This window comes from Elephas maximus, chromosome 4 (genome assembly GCF_024166365.1).
Source record: "Elephas maximus indicus isolate mEleMax1 chromosome 4, mEleMax1 primary haplotype, whole genome shotgun sequence".
NCBI classification, from domain to species: Eukaryota; Metazoa; Chordata; class Mammalia; order Proboscidea; family Elephantidae; genus Elephas; species Elephas maximus.
Window position 1 is genome coordinate 192,457,305 of NC_064822.1, and position 13,178 is coordinate 192,470,482.

Here is a 13,178-nt window from a genome sequence, read left to right on the forward strand (position 1 = left end):
GGCAGTCTCTGCAAAGAGGGGCTGGATGTATCAGGGGACATGTGCATCCACCTAAGGGAGGCCTCAGAGGAAGTGCTGATGCCAGGGTCACGTGGTGGACAGCCAGGATGCAGAACTGGACCACTGTTGTTGTTAGGTACCCTTGAGTTGGCTCGGACTTGTAGTGACCCTGTGTACAAAAGAAGGAAACACTACCCCATCCTGTACCATCCTTACAGTCGCTGCTATGTTTGAGCCCATTTGTGCAGCCACTATATCAGTCGATCTCGTGGAGGGTCTTCCTCTTTTTCACTGACCCCCTACAAGCATGATATCCTTTTCCAGGGACTGATCCTCTTGATAACATGCCCAAAGTATTTGCGACGAAGTCTCACCATCCTTGTTTCGAAGGAGCATTCTGGCTATACTTCTTCCAAGACAGATTTGTTTGTTCTTCTGACAGTGCATGGTATATTCAATATTCTTTGCCAACAACACAATTCAAAGGCGATTGAAAATACCATGGCTTGGGTCAGGTGCACCTTAGTCTTCAAGGTGACATCTTTGCTTTTCAACACTTTAAAGAGGTCTTTTGTAGCAGATTTGCCCAATGCAATGCATCTCTTGATTTCTTTACTGCTGCTTGAATGGATGTTGATTGTGGATCCAAGTAAAATGAAATCCTAGACTTCAATCTTTTCTCTGTTCATCATGATGTCGTTTATTGGTCCAGTTGTGAGAAGGACACAGTGATCTGTTTCTGAAAAAAATTAGCCAGTGAAAACCTATGAGTAACAAGAGGTTACTGTAACCCCAAACAAGCCATTACATCTAAAAGTCAGAAAGTTGTGTGCAGTTCAATGACATCTGCCCTATAGCTTCATAAACCTCTCAAGTGGCCAAATTCCCTGGAAACCCCATCAGGGGCCGGGCCTGGCTGACAGAGTGAGCTCTGTACCCACCTTTGATCTAATGACCAGGCTGCCTCTGTCTCCCACTCCCTCAGAGGGCCAGTCAGAGGGAGGGACTGGTGCCCCCTGGTCCCTGTCCACTGGCCAGGGCCAACATGGCAGGAGACATGGCTGCATGCCGACAAGCCTTTTAGAATGTCAAGTGCATAAAGGGGACACGTTGATGTGTGGAGGCTATCGGGAAAGAGATGCTAAAAAGGCTGGGGTGGGGGGCCTTGGGTGGAGGGCAGAACACTAGGGTTGTTTGGGGTTACTGTGGCTTGGTCTGTATCCAGCTCTCCCACCCCACAGCCCTGGCATCAGCACTTCTTCTAGGACCTTCCTGCAGTGGGTCCCATCTCATACCCAGTAGCCATGTTAGGGCCCTGAGACCTGCCCTAGGAGGCCAGGCCCTCCCTTCCCAACACTGGCACAGGTGAGATTTTGTTACTTGTGTGATTTTTTTTATTGGTGTTTGTGTCTCTGTAGGTGGGAGCACCCCTTGAGGGGGAGCAATGCCTGTTTTGTTCTCAGTATATTCCAGGTATTAGCCAATGTCTGGAATGTATAAACCTCATAATATGTGGGCTGCATTCATAAATGATCATAAGGTGTGTTATGTCACGGCAGTTGGCTCCCAATAAGTGTGAGTGTCACTTTCACTTTTAGGTGGGTGTCACCTCCACTGTCATGCACATTATCACCTCCATTGTTATGTGTGTTATCATCCCACTGTTATGTGTGTGTTATCACCTCCACTGTTATGTGTGTTGTCACGTCCATTGTTATGTGTGTTATCGTCTCCACTGTTATGTGTGCATTATCACAACCATTATTATGTGTGTGTTAACACCGGTTCTCAGACATGTCATCTTCCCTATTGTTAGGAATCCTGTGTTTTCATTTCACTCCAGGTCTGGCATTTCTCTGTTATGGCTAGTTTATAGTCTTACCCTGAGGTTTGGAAAAAACATTGCATCAAGTGTTTTTAATTACGTCCATCTTGTATACTTTACATTACAGAAACAGCTCAATAATGGTTTACAATCCAAACAGCTGTAGGAGCATTGCTCAATATCACAGAATGGAACACCAGGGTTTTCTTTTTGTTTTACTCATAAACTATTCTTAAAAGTGCCATAGTTTCCTGATTCAATTGTTGTTCTCCCCTTTATGGCCTCTATTTATTGTCTTGCGTATATGAAGGGAGGCCATCATAATGGCCAACTGTGGCATTTAGTTGATAACCTGCAGACCTGTTTGCATGTAGGTGGCTGGCTGTGGGGTGAGGGGAAGAGGCCCTGGGCAGATGTAGACAGTTGGTATTTCTCCCACCCTCTCCAGCTGTGTGTCCCTGTGCATCTGGGCAGCTTCTCTGAGCTCAGGCCATCATCTGTGCAGGAGGGACAGTGAACAAACCCCCAACATGTAAGGCTTGGGCCAGCTCTTCAGGACAAGATGTGGATTGGTATTACAGTTCCAACCAGGTGAATGGGGGCAAGTTCACCAATCTCTCTGAGTTTTGGTCTTACCATTTTATGGGTTGATTGGCATGCCCTAAAAAGAAATGTCCAAGTCTTAACCCCTGGTAACTGTGCGTGTGAACATACTTGGAAATAGGTCTTTGCGGATGTAATGAGTTCACATGAGGTCACACTGGAGTAGGCTGGGTCCTAATCCAATAGGACTGATGTCCTTATAAAAAGAGAAGAGACACACAGAGGGAAGACAGAGGCAGAGATTGCAGTGGTGTTGCCACAAGCCAAGGAATACCTGAGGGTTAACAGAAGCTGGAAGAGCCAAGGAAGGATCCTTCCCTAGAGCCTTTGGAGAGAGTGCAGCCCTGCCAACACCCAGAATTCAGACTTCTGGCCTCCGGAACTGTGCAAGAATAATTCTTATTCTTTTAAGCCCCCCATTTTGTGGTACTCTATTACGCAGCCCCAGGAAATGAATATAACCGTTTACAAGCCAGGTAACTCAGACTTACCTCTTAGGGTTGTTGATGGATGGACGCACTGACCCAGTCCAGTACCTTGAACAATGCAGATCTGTTGGGAGGCCTCTACACAGGGCAGCTACTTTCCATTCAGCCAAACCTAGCGCCTGGAGAAATCACCTCTATGTTTCTGTGTTTGAAATGTGGCTCATTTGGTGGTGTTACTGCTTTGTCTCCCAAGTTAACCAGAACTGCCTTTGACCTTGGCTGTATACACTGCTCCTGAGGGGGCCCTCCCAGGGAGGGGAAGAGGAGGCTACTCCTAGTGGGGCAATGGTGGGGTGGAGGCCCACTATCCTGGTGTGAGCCTCTTGTCCTTGCCCTCCAGGGCACACAGGGTCCGCATTGTTCTGTTCCGTGTCCACAGCAGGGCCTTCCCAGCCCTACCCACCAGTGGGGCACTCAGTCCTGGTGCTGGCTGGCAGTGCTGACCAAGCAGCCTCAGCTGGGGGCACCCCAGGAGGGCACATCTCCCAGGAGCAGTCCCAGGCCCCAGCTGCACGCTCGGAAAATAGCTTTGGCAGCATCCTGGAGACGTGCTGGCCAGACCCTTATTTCAGGGAAGAAAAATGCCTCCACAGCTTCTAAAAAGGCCCAGCAGACCCCTGCTGCATGAGCTGGGCTGTTCAAAGGGAAGAGAGATGCTTCCTGAGGGCACCGGGCGTGCTGACAGCTTAAAAAACCCCTGGCCTCAGATATATGCTTCTCCATAAGCACGGAGACCGGGCACAGGGCAAGGAAAATAATCAATTTCAGCCTGCAGGAGCAGACCAGTGGGAGCTGGGCCTCCGCTTATTTATTTATTTCCTTTGAGCAGAAGGCCTGAGAGGAGATGTTAAATTCATGGCCTGCTGCTCCTTCTGGCCGTTGAAACCGATGACACACCGTGCTCTTTTCAAGCAGGACAAGAGGTAGAGGTGACTCCCTGCTCCTTCCCCAGCTCTGTGGCATGTGGGCATCCTGGCTCGGTCATGGATCTGGGGTGCATGGAGGGGCAGGAAGGTGTGGGTCCCAATCTGGGGAGGTTCGTCTGCTGCTTGGAGACAGGGAAGCCTGTCCCCAAGGGGCATCCGGGGTCCCCAGGACCCCTCAGACACTGCCAGAGGTGGGAGTTGTTACAGATTGAATTGTGTCCCCCCAAAATATATGTTGTAAATAGTAACCCCTATACCTGTGGATGAATCCTATTTGGGAATAGGGTTTATTTCGTTATGTTAATAAGGCCATGTCACTGTAGGGTGTGTCTTCAACCTAACAACTTTTGAGATACCAAAAGCTCAGATTAGGTACAGAAGCAAGCAACCACAAATGAGGAAAAGACAGATGCCATGTGGAGATCTCCAAGGAGCCAAGAAACACCGGGGCTACAGAAGCTGAGGCAAGGCCCTTCCGGCAGAGGCCACAGAGGCAGGAGAGGACTTCTAGCCTCCTGAACTGTGAGAAAATAAATTTCTGCTCTTTAAAGCCACCACACACAGTATTTCTGTTACAGCAGCACTAGCAGTCTTAGTTTTGTCCACCAGGAATGGGGCAGACTGGGTACCTGGGTTTGGGTCCTGGCTGTGCCATGCACCAGCTGGGCTTTGGCATGTTATTTATCCTTCCTGAATGTCCCCTCTCTGTCTTTAACAAGGGTGTGATGATACTTGTTGGTGCCCGCCAGGTGAGCATCAGTGGGGTGAGTGAGTCTGTGCAAAGCATCGTGAGATCACCCAAGGCAGCCCAGCTCTGCAGGGCCAGCATCACCTGTGCCAGGTGCCCTGGCATGTCCTAATTCTTCCACATGAGTTTGAGAAGTGATGGCATCAACTCTGCAGGACGAGGAGGAGCCTGGGTACACAAATGTCAGGGTCTTCCCTGGTGCTGAGACAAGGCGTGGTCCGGCCAGGACTGGAGAAACCACCTCCCCCCTCCACCCTGCCACGCTTCCTGTTGGCATGCAGTGCCCCAGGGTCAGGACTCTAGCTCACTGTGCACTGGGGCAGAAGCTTCCTGACTGACCCCCACCCCAAAGCCCAAACCAGTTGCAAGCAAGTCTATTTAGACTCAAAGCAACCTTACAGGAGAGAGTAGAACTGTCCCATAGGGCTTCCAAGGCCGTAATCTTGACAGAAGCAGATCGCCAGGTCTTTCTCTCATGGAGCAGCTGGTGGGTTTGAACTGCCAATCTTTCTGTTAACAGCTGAGTTCTTAAATACTGCGTTACCAGGGCTCCTTCCCACACTTCTGCCACAGGCCAATGTCATGGCTCTCCCGCACAAGAACACTTTGTGGTCACTCCTCAGTTGTAGGGCAAAGCTGTGTGATCTTTATGCTGTCCTGGTACCTGCCTCTGACCCCCCATTACAGGAACTACTCTCTCCCACCTCTCAACATGTCCCTAACTTTATGACTATCATCTGTCCTTGCCCCTCAGGCTCCCCAATGCCTATTGTTCCCTCAATATCTAGCCTCCTTTTTGGTGAAAACCTCCCTAAACCCTATACCAACCACCTTCATGCTCTAGTCAGAATTAGCCTGTCCTGCTTTGTGACCCCAGTACCCTTGCACTTTTCCTGCAGCACTTTACCTACTGACCCTCTTGAGCAGGGACCCTGTCTTTCCTCAGTCTACATTATCTAGCTGTCCCTCATTAAAAAGAAAACATTTGGTGGCTCTCAGAAAACCTTCATGGATTTCTCCGGGACACTTCATATGTCTTATTGTATCACCACTGCAGGATAACTTGATGAGAGAAGTGGGGAAACTGAGACTTAGAGAAACCCAGGCACATGCCCACTGAGGCACAGCTCAGGGTGACTCTCAGTGTGCGCAGGTCCATCATTCTGGCTACCTCCAACCTGGGTATGTCGAGGACCTGCCTACAGAGTGTTCTGCTCCACAGGGAGGCAGAATGTGTGCCACTGTGTGCAAATCTGAGTCATGGGGCAGAAGTGACGGGGCTCAGACCCTCGGTTGCATCCAGTGCAGGGAAACTCTCCCCCTATCTCATGGACTCTGCTTCAGGGTACTGTTCCTGGCCTTTCTGGGTCTTGAGTGTTTATTCAGAACTAAAGAGGTCCTGGCTTAAGGGCGGGGGCATCTCTAAGCTAATTCACTTACCCTGCACATTGTAGGAGTAAAGGCAGGTCCACCCACACATAGAAGACAATGAAGGGAGGTCCACTTGCACATTGAAGGAGTGAGGGCAGGTCCACCTGTACACTGAGGGAATGAAGGCAGGCCCACCTCTACCCTGAAGGAGTGAGGGCAGGTCCACCTGAACATTGAGGGAGTGAGGGCAGGCAGGTCCACCTGCACATTGAAGGAGTGAAGGCAGGTCCACTTGTACACTGAGGGAGTGAAGGCAGGTCCACCTGCACATTGAAGGAATGAGGGTAGGTCCCCCTGTACATTGAAGGACTGAAGGCAGGTCCACCTGTACACTGAAGGAGTGAGGGCAGGTTCACCTGTATATTGAGGAACTGAGGGGAGGTCCACCTGCACATGAGGGAGTGAGGTCAGGTCCACCTGTACATTGAGGGAGTGAGGTCATGTCCACCTGTACATTGAGGGAGTGAGGGCAGGTCCATCTGTACATTGATGGAGTGAAAGGAGTTCCCCTGAGCATTTAAGGAGTGAAGCCAGGTCCTCTCGCACGTTGTGGAAGTTACTGCAGGTCCATTTTCACAGTGAAAGGAGTGAAGGCAGGTGTACCTGCACATTATGGGAGCAACTGCCTGTCCATCTGCAATGACTTTTCTGCAGGCGAACTCACCTTGACTGTGATTATGTAGCCAGAATCCCTGCTGCATGACCTAGGGTAGGTTTCCTAAGTTTTCTTTGTCTGCAGTGATCGTATGTCAAGCAGGGATCAGTGTAGCACCTCCTTCCCAGGACAGTTGTGGAGACTAAATGTATTAACAAAGGCAGAACACTCAGAACAGTGCTGCCAACAAGGATGCAGCACATATGCACTTACTATTATTTTGCTGTTGTGGTGGTGGTGGTTAGATGCCATCAAGTCAGCCCCTGATTCATGTCAACCCTATACACAATGGCATGAAATGCTGCCTGGTGCTGAGCCATCGTCATGATCGGTTGTGGATCAGGCTATCATGATCTTTAAGATTTTCAGAAGTAGATTGCCAGACCTTTCTTCCTAGTCTGTCTTAGTCTGGAAGCTCCACTGAAGCCTGTTCAGCATCGTAGCAACATGAAAGCCTGGACTGACAGATGGCTGGTGGCTGTGCATGAGGTACATTGGCCAGGAATCAAACTGGGGTCTCTTGCATGAAGGTGAGAATTCTACCACTGAACCATCAGTGTCTTCATTATTTTGCTAAAGATTCCCAAATTTTCATCTTGTCTCTGTTCCAGACTCATGCAGCCAACTGCCTGCATGGCCTGTCCCCCCTGTCTTAGAGGCATCAGCACTGGGTTGAAGAGTGTCCCTTCAAACTCATGGCCTTCCTGAAACTTCAGAATGTGACATTGTTTGGAAATAAGTTGTTTGCAGGTATAATTAGAGGAGGTCATATTGGAATATAAACCAAACCAAACCCTCTGCCGTCAAGTCAATTCCAACTCATAGCAACTCTAAAGCACAGAGAATTGCCCCATAGGTTTTCCAAGGCTGTAACCTTTCAGCTAGCAGCTGAGTGCTTAACCACTGTGCAACCAAGGTGCTTATACTGAAGCGTCAAAAAAAAAAAAAAAATCCATTGCCATCAAGTCAATTCTAATGCATAGTGACCCTATAGGACAGAGTACAACTGCCCCATAGGATTTCCAAGGAGTGGCTCGTGAATTCGAGCTGCCGACTTTTTGGTTAGCAGTCAAGCTCTTTGGTACTGTGCCACCAGGGGTCCATACTGGAGTGTGGTGAGCCCTAATTCTAATATGACTGGTGTCCTTACAAGAAGAGGAGAAGACACAGACAGAGAGACACAGGGAAGAAGGCCATGTGATGGCAGAGACAGACTGGAGCCATGAAGCCAAGGAATGTTGGCAGCTGCCAGGCTCTAGGAAAGCAGCACAGAACGAACCTCTCCTACCTCTTCCAAAAGGAACCAACCTTGCCAACACCTTAGATTCCAGCTTCTAGCCTCCAAAGTGTGAGTGAATAAATTTCTGTGGTTTTAAGCCATCCAGCTTGTGAACATTTGTTACAGCAACCCTGGAGACCAGTACAGCATCTTCATCTTAACATAGCCCAAACAGAGTTCCTGATCCCCCACCAAACCAGCTCCTTTCTACGTCTCCCTTTTTTCCATTAAAGGCTTTGCCATCTTCCCAGTTGCTTAAACTGCAGACCTACAACTGTCCAGCCTCTTCTCTTTCATCTCTCAGCCCATTGGCAAGTCCTGTTGCCCTCCTTCCTCGGTGGAGCAGACTCCACCATTTCTTACCACCTGCCTTCCTGTTGTCCTGGCCCTATCCCATCCATCCTTCATTTGCCCACCTGGGCACCAAGTAGCCCTTCTTTGGGCTGACCTTCATCATCCACTCAAATTGCCCTGTTTATGCCCCCTCCCCAGGGGGCAAGGAGGAAGCATCAAAAGTTTGTGTTAGCTATCTATTCTGTGACACAAATTATCCCGGTACCTAGTGGCTAAAAACTATAGAATCCATGTAACGATTTCCAAAGGTCATGAAGCTGGGAACAGTTGGGTGGTTCTGGATCAGGGTTTCTCTGGAGTTACTAGGGACCAATTAGACGGATCTGCAACATCAACCTTGACTGGGGCTGGAGACTCTGCTTCCAGGAAGCCTCTCTTTTGTGGCTGTAGTCTGGGGGCCGCAGTTCCTCACCAGCTGCTGCTGCCACATGGGCGACTCCTGGAGGATGCTTGCGTGTCCTCACAACATGGCGGCCGGCTTCCACCAGAGAGGAAGGGTGAGGAAGAGTCACAAGTCTGTTAGAACCAAATCTCAGAAGTAGATGCACCCTTGCTTCTCCACTGGCCACACAGACTGATCCTGGTAAAACATTGGGGCAGACTCACCAGACCAGGGTCCCAGGCACAGGGGACCATTGAGGACTTGGAGGCTCCTACCCCCGTTAAAGGGCTGCGAGTGGGCTGTGAGTGGCTTGGTGGGGTCTGCCTTTTGGAAAGTTCAAGAAGTGTGTTTCTGTGGCTGTTTGGAGGGAGGGTTGGAGCAGGGAGGCAGGGAGCAGGGAGCTAGGCCAGGCAACAGCTTAGCCCTTTATCCACTCAGGAGAGTTTGAAGGGCTCTGCTCCTGGTCACCACTGCACCAGGGTGTGTGGGAGTTGGAGCAGAGCTGATGTGGCCTCTGCCTGCGTGGAGCATGTCATCCACAGGGGAGAGACAGGGAGAGCACGTGTGAGAGGAACTAGGTCATTCTGGAGAAGTTCAGGTGCTGTGTGGGAGCAGGGAGAGTCCAGGTGCTCTGAAAGCTGGTGGACAATCACCTTCACCTGGCCCACAAAGAAATGCAGGGGGCAGCCCTCAGCACAGGGGTCAGGGAAGCTTTCATGCGGTAGGATTTGAGCTGCTCTTGAGACAGATCAACCATCTTAGCACCTACTAGGTGCTCTACCAGTGTGAGTTCCTTCCTAACTGGCCTCCTCCACAAGGGGTGAGACCCGAACAGGCCAGGAGACGGTGTGGATGGGAGCTCGGAGGTGAGCCAGGCTTAGGGTGTGGTGTCCCCTCCCCCCTAGGTGCTGGCCTTGACATTGGGAAAAAAGACCCAGGGAGATAATTTTAATTTATAAATCCAATTCCAATGGGGTTCTTGATGTGCAAAGACAAAAATACATAAATGTGGGGCAGGTGTATACTCGCTTAGCTCCTTGATTATTTATCCCTAAGAAGTGCTCACTGGAGGAGGACAAGCATTTGTTCTACAGATGGCACCCAGAGGACTGACCCTGCCTAGAGAAATCAGATTATTATTGCTCCGACAATTGAGTTTACACAAAATTTTACTTCCAGTTATTAAGAAAAGCAGTGTATTTATATTCATGTGGGGCTGTGGCCCTCTGTGGCACGCACCCCCAGCCTGTCCTCTGGCCCAGCAGATCGCTCAGCCATCTGTGAATGCTGACTCTCCAGAGTTGGGTCGCGGCCCCCCGTCCAACCCCAGGTGTGGCCTTCCCATTGCAGGGCATTGCCAGTGTAGGTGACGGTGACCTTGATCCTGCACCTCCAAACGCAGGTGTCCCTCTCTGAGGCCAATCTCACTGTCTCCTCCTGTTGCTGCTGTTGTGCGTTGTCGAGTTGATTCCGATTCATAGCGACCCCATGTGATGGAGTAGAACTGCCCCATCGAGTTTTCTGGGATATAAAGCCCGAGTGGTGCAGTGGTTAAGAGCTTGGCTGCTAACCAAAAGGTCAGCAGTTGGAATCTATCCTATAGTGTCGCTGTGAGTCTGAACTGACTTGACGGCAATGGGTTTTCATCTTTATGGGAACAGAACCCCAGGTCTTTTCTCCTGCAGAGCCAGTGGGTGAGTTTGAGCTGCCAACATTTTAGTTAGCAGCCAGGGGCTTAACTGTCTTACTGCCAGGGCTCCTTTGTGGTCAGGTGTTGAATCTCTCAGTCGGCACCCATTTATTGAGGGTCTTCCCCTTGTACCTCACATTGTGAGGGGGACTGTGAAGAATGAAGTGCGGCCCCTACCTTCTCATCAGAGAAAGAGCTGGCCTCACTACCAGAGAAGACCACCTCGACATTGGAGCCAAGTCTCAGCAGGCAAAGGAGACAGATGGAAGACCCCCTCATCAAACACCACTTATCCCACTAAGGGCTGGACGGAGGCTGCTGAAGGAGGCCTTGCTGGCTCTACAAGGGCAGATGGTCCCATGAGCCTCTCCCACCTGAACCCTCTTCTTACTATCCCCCACCGCAGCAGACCCTGCCTTTGTATCTGCAGGCTGCACCTCCCCTCTGCCTCAGCTCTTTTCTCCACCTTGTAAAATTTGTCGTTTGCTTTTAAATGTTGTTTATAGTGTTTTTGCAAGGATAATTTTTTTTTTTTTTATTTTTGTGTAGTAAATAGTAAAATTTATCAATCTTTCCCTTTATGGTGTTCTTGCCTGTTATGCACCGGAAGGTCCTCCCTACCTTGAGGCCAAGAAAAATATTTTCCTACATTTCCTCCCAGATCCTTAATGGTTTCTGTCCCTATCCCCCGCCCCCGCTCCCCACAAAATACCACTTAAATGTTTAATTGGCGAATGATGGGAGGTGGGAGTCAAGCTAGCAATTTCGCAGAGAGTTAGTCGATTACATAGCCCTTTTTACCATGCTCTCTAATTTAAATGCCACTGTATCGTGGCCTAGATCCTGACATGTAGAAGTATCTGCTCCTGGCCTTTCTTTTTTATTTCTTGTATTCTTGCACTTGTGTTGAACCGCTTTAATTATTATGTACTTATGGTACGTTCCTTGCTTTTAAAAATACAGACGGAACGGAGAATAAATAGTATGACAAGCTCCTATGTACCTATCAAGAAGAATGAGCAAATATTAACATTTTGTAATTTTCCTTCACAATTGCTTTTATAAAACAAATAGACGATCCAGATAAAATTGAAGTCTCCGGCTTCTTTTTTTTCCCATTCCCAACCCTCTGTTTCTCCTCAGAATTTGTTACTATAGTGAAATTTATGTATATTTTTGCAATCAATATTTTGTCTATTTATTACTTATGTATGTATCAACACAATAATAATGCTGCTTTGTGTTTTTAAAACCTACAGCTATGTTATCATATTCGATCTGCTCTTTTATTTTTTACTGGTGCTCTGAGATTTAAAATTCATTCTGACTGCTTCATCACATTTCATCCTAGAACTATGTACAATGTATACATTCATTTCTTTATTGATTGATATTGAGTATGATCTTAATTTTCCAATAGCACAACAGTGCTACGGGGACCTGTGTGATGTTTCCTGGTGCAAAGATACAAGAGTTATTCTGGGATGCTTACTGAAAAATGGAACTGCTCACCTGCTAAGAGTATGTATTTTTCAACTGTATGAGATATTGTCGGAGCCCTGGTGGTACAGTGGTTAAGCGTTTGGCTGCTAACCAAAAGGTCGGCAGTTCGAATTCACCAGGCACTCCTTGGAAACCCTATGGGGCATTCTACTCTGTCCTATACGGTCGCTATGAGTTGGAATTGACTCGACGGCAATGGCAACAGAAATGGGAGATACTGTTAACTTGCTCTCCAGAGTAGTTGTGGCAATTTACCTCCCAACACATGTATGGGAGCGTCCATGGATCCATCTCCTTGCCAACCCTCAGTGTTGTTGAAACTTGAGATGTTTACCTATGCCGACAGTCCCTGGGTATCGCAAATGGTTTGCTCTCAGCTGGTAACCAAAAGGTTGGCGGTTTGAAACCACCCAGTGGTGACATGGAAGAAAAGTCCCCGAGATCTACTTCCATAAAGATTGCAGCTAAGAAAACCCTATGTGGCAGTTCTACTTTGTAACACATGGGGTGGCTATGAGTTAGGATTAACTTCAAGGTACAAGAACAACACAGTACACTGGGAGGGAAAAGTGGTTCACCACTGTCTAACATCCACGTCCCTGGTCACTAGAGAAAATATGCTCCTTTTGTAGTTTTACCAACCACTGGGGTCTTGTTTCCTGTAAAGCGCCCTTTGTGTCCCTCTGCATTCTTGCTATTGAATGCCTTTCTCTTTTCTTATTGATTTGTAGGATATCTTTATATGTGCTAGATATTAATCCTTTCCTGATCTCATTGAAAACAACTTTTCCTAGTCTGTGGCTCAAGTTCCAAGTTTCTTTCTGGTGCCTTTTTCTTGAGAAAAGTTTAAAATACAATACAGGTAGTCCCCAACTTACCACAGGGTTCCTTTCCATTGACTCTGTTGTAAGTTGGTCTTGACAAAAATCGAATACTTCTCTTTTTTTTTTTTTAGTTTTTCTTATCATCGCCTTTTATTGTCAGTATCTTTACAAATGTAATCTTTACTTGTTTTTGGTGGTTGGCATGAGACTGATATCAGCAAATTATGAGCTGCAACATTGTATATGGTACATATTACTAATGATGGTGGTCACTAATGATAAGATGTACAAAAACCACAAATGGATGGTCGTAAGTATGGTTTGTTGTAACTCAAATATGTTGTAAATCGGGATGTCCCGTATATGCTTGATTAATTTTCTCCTTCATGCGCTGTACTGACTGTGCATTGTCTGAGGACATGATCCCACCCTGAAGGAACAGAGAACGTCCCCTATATTTTCTTCTTGAG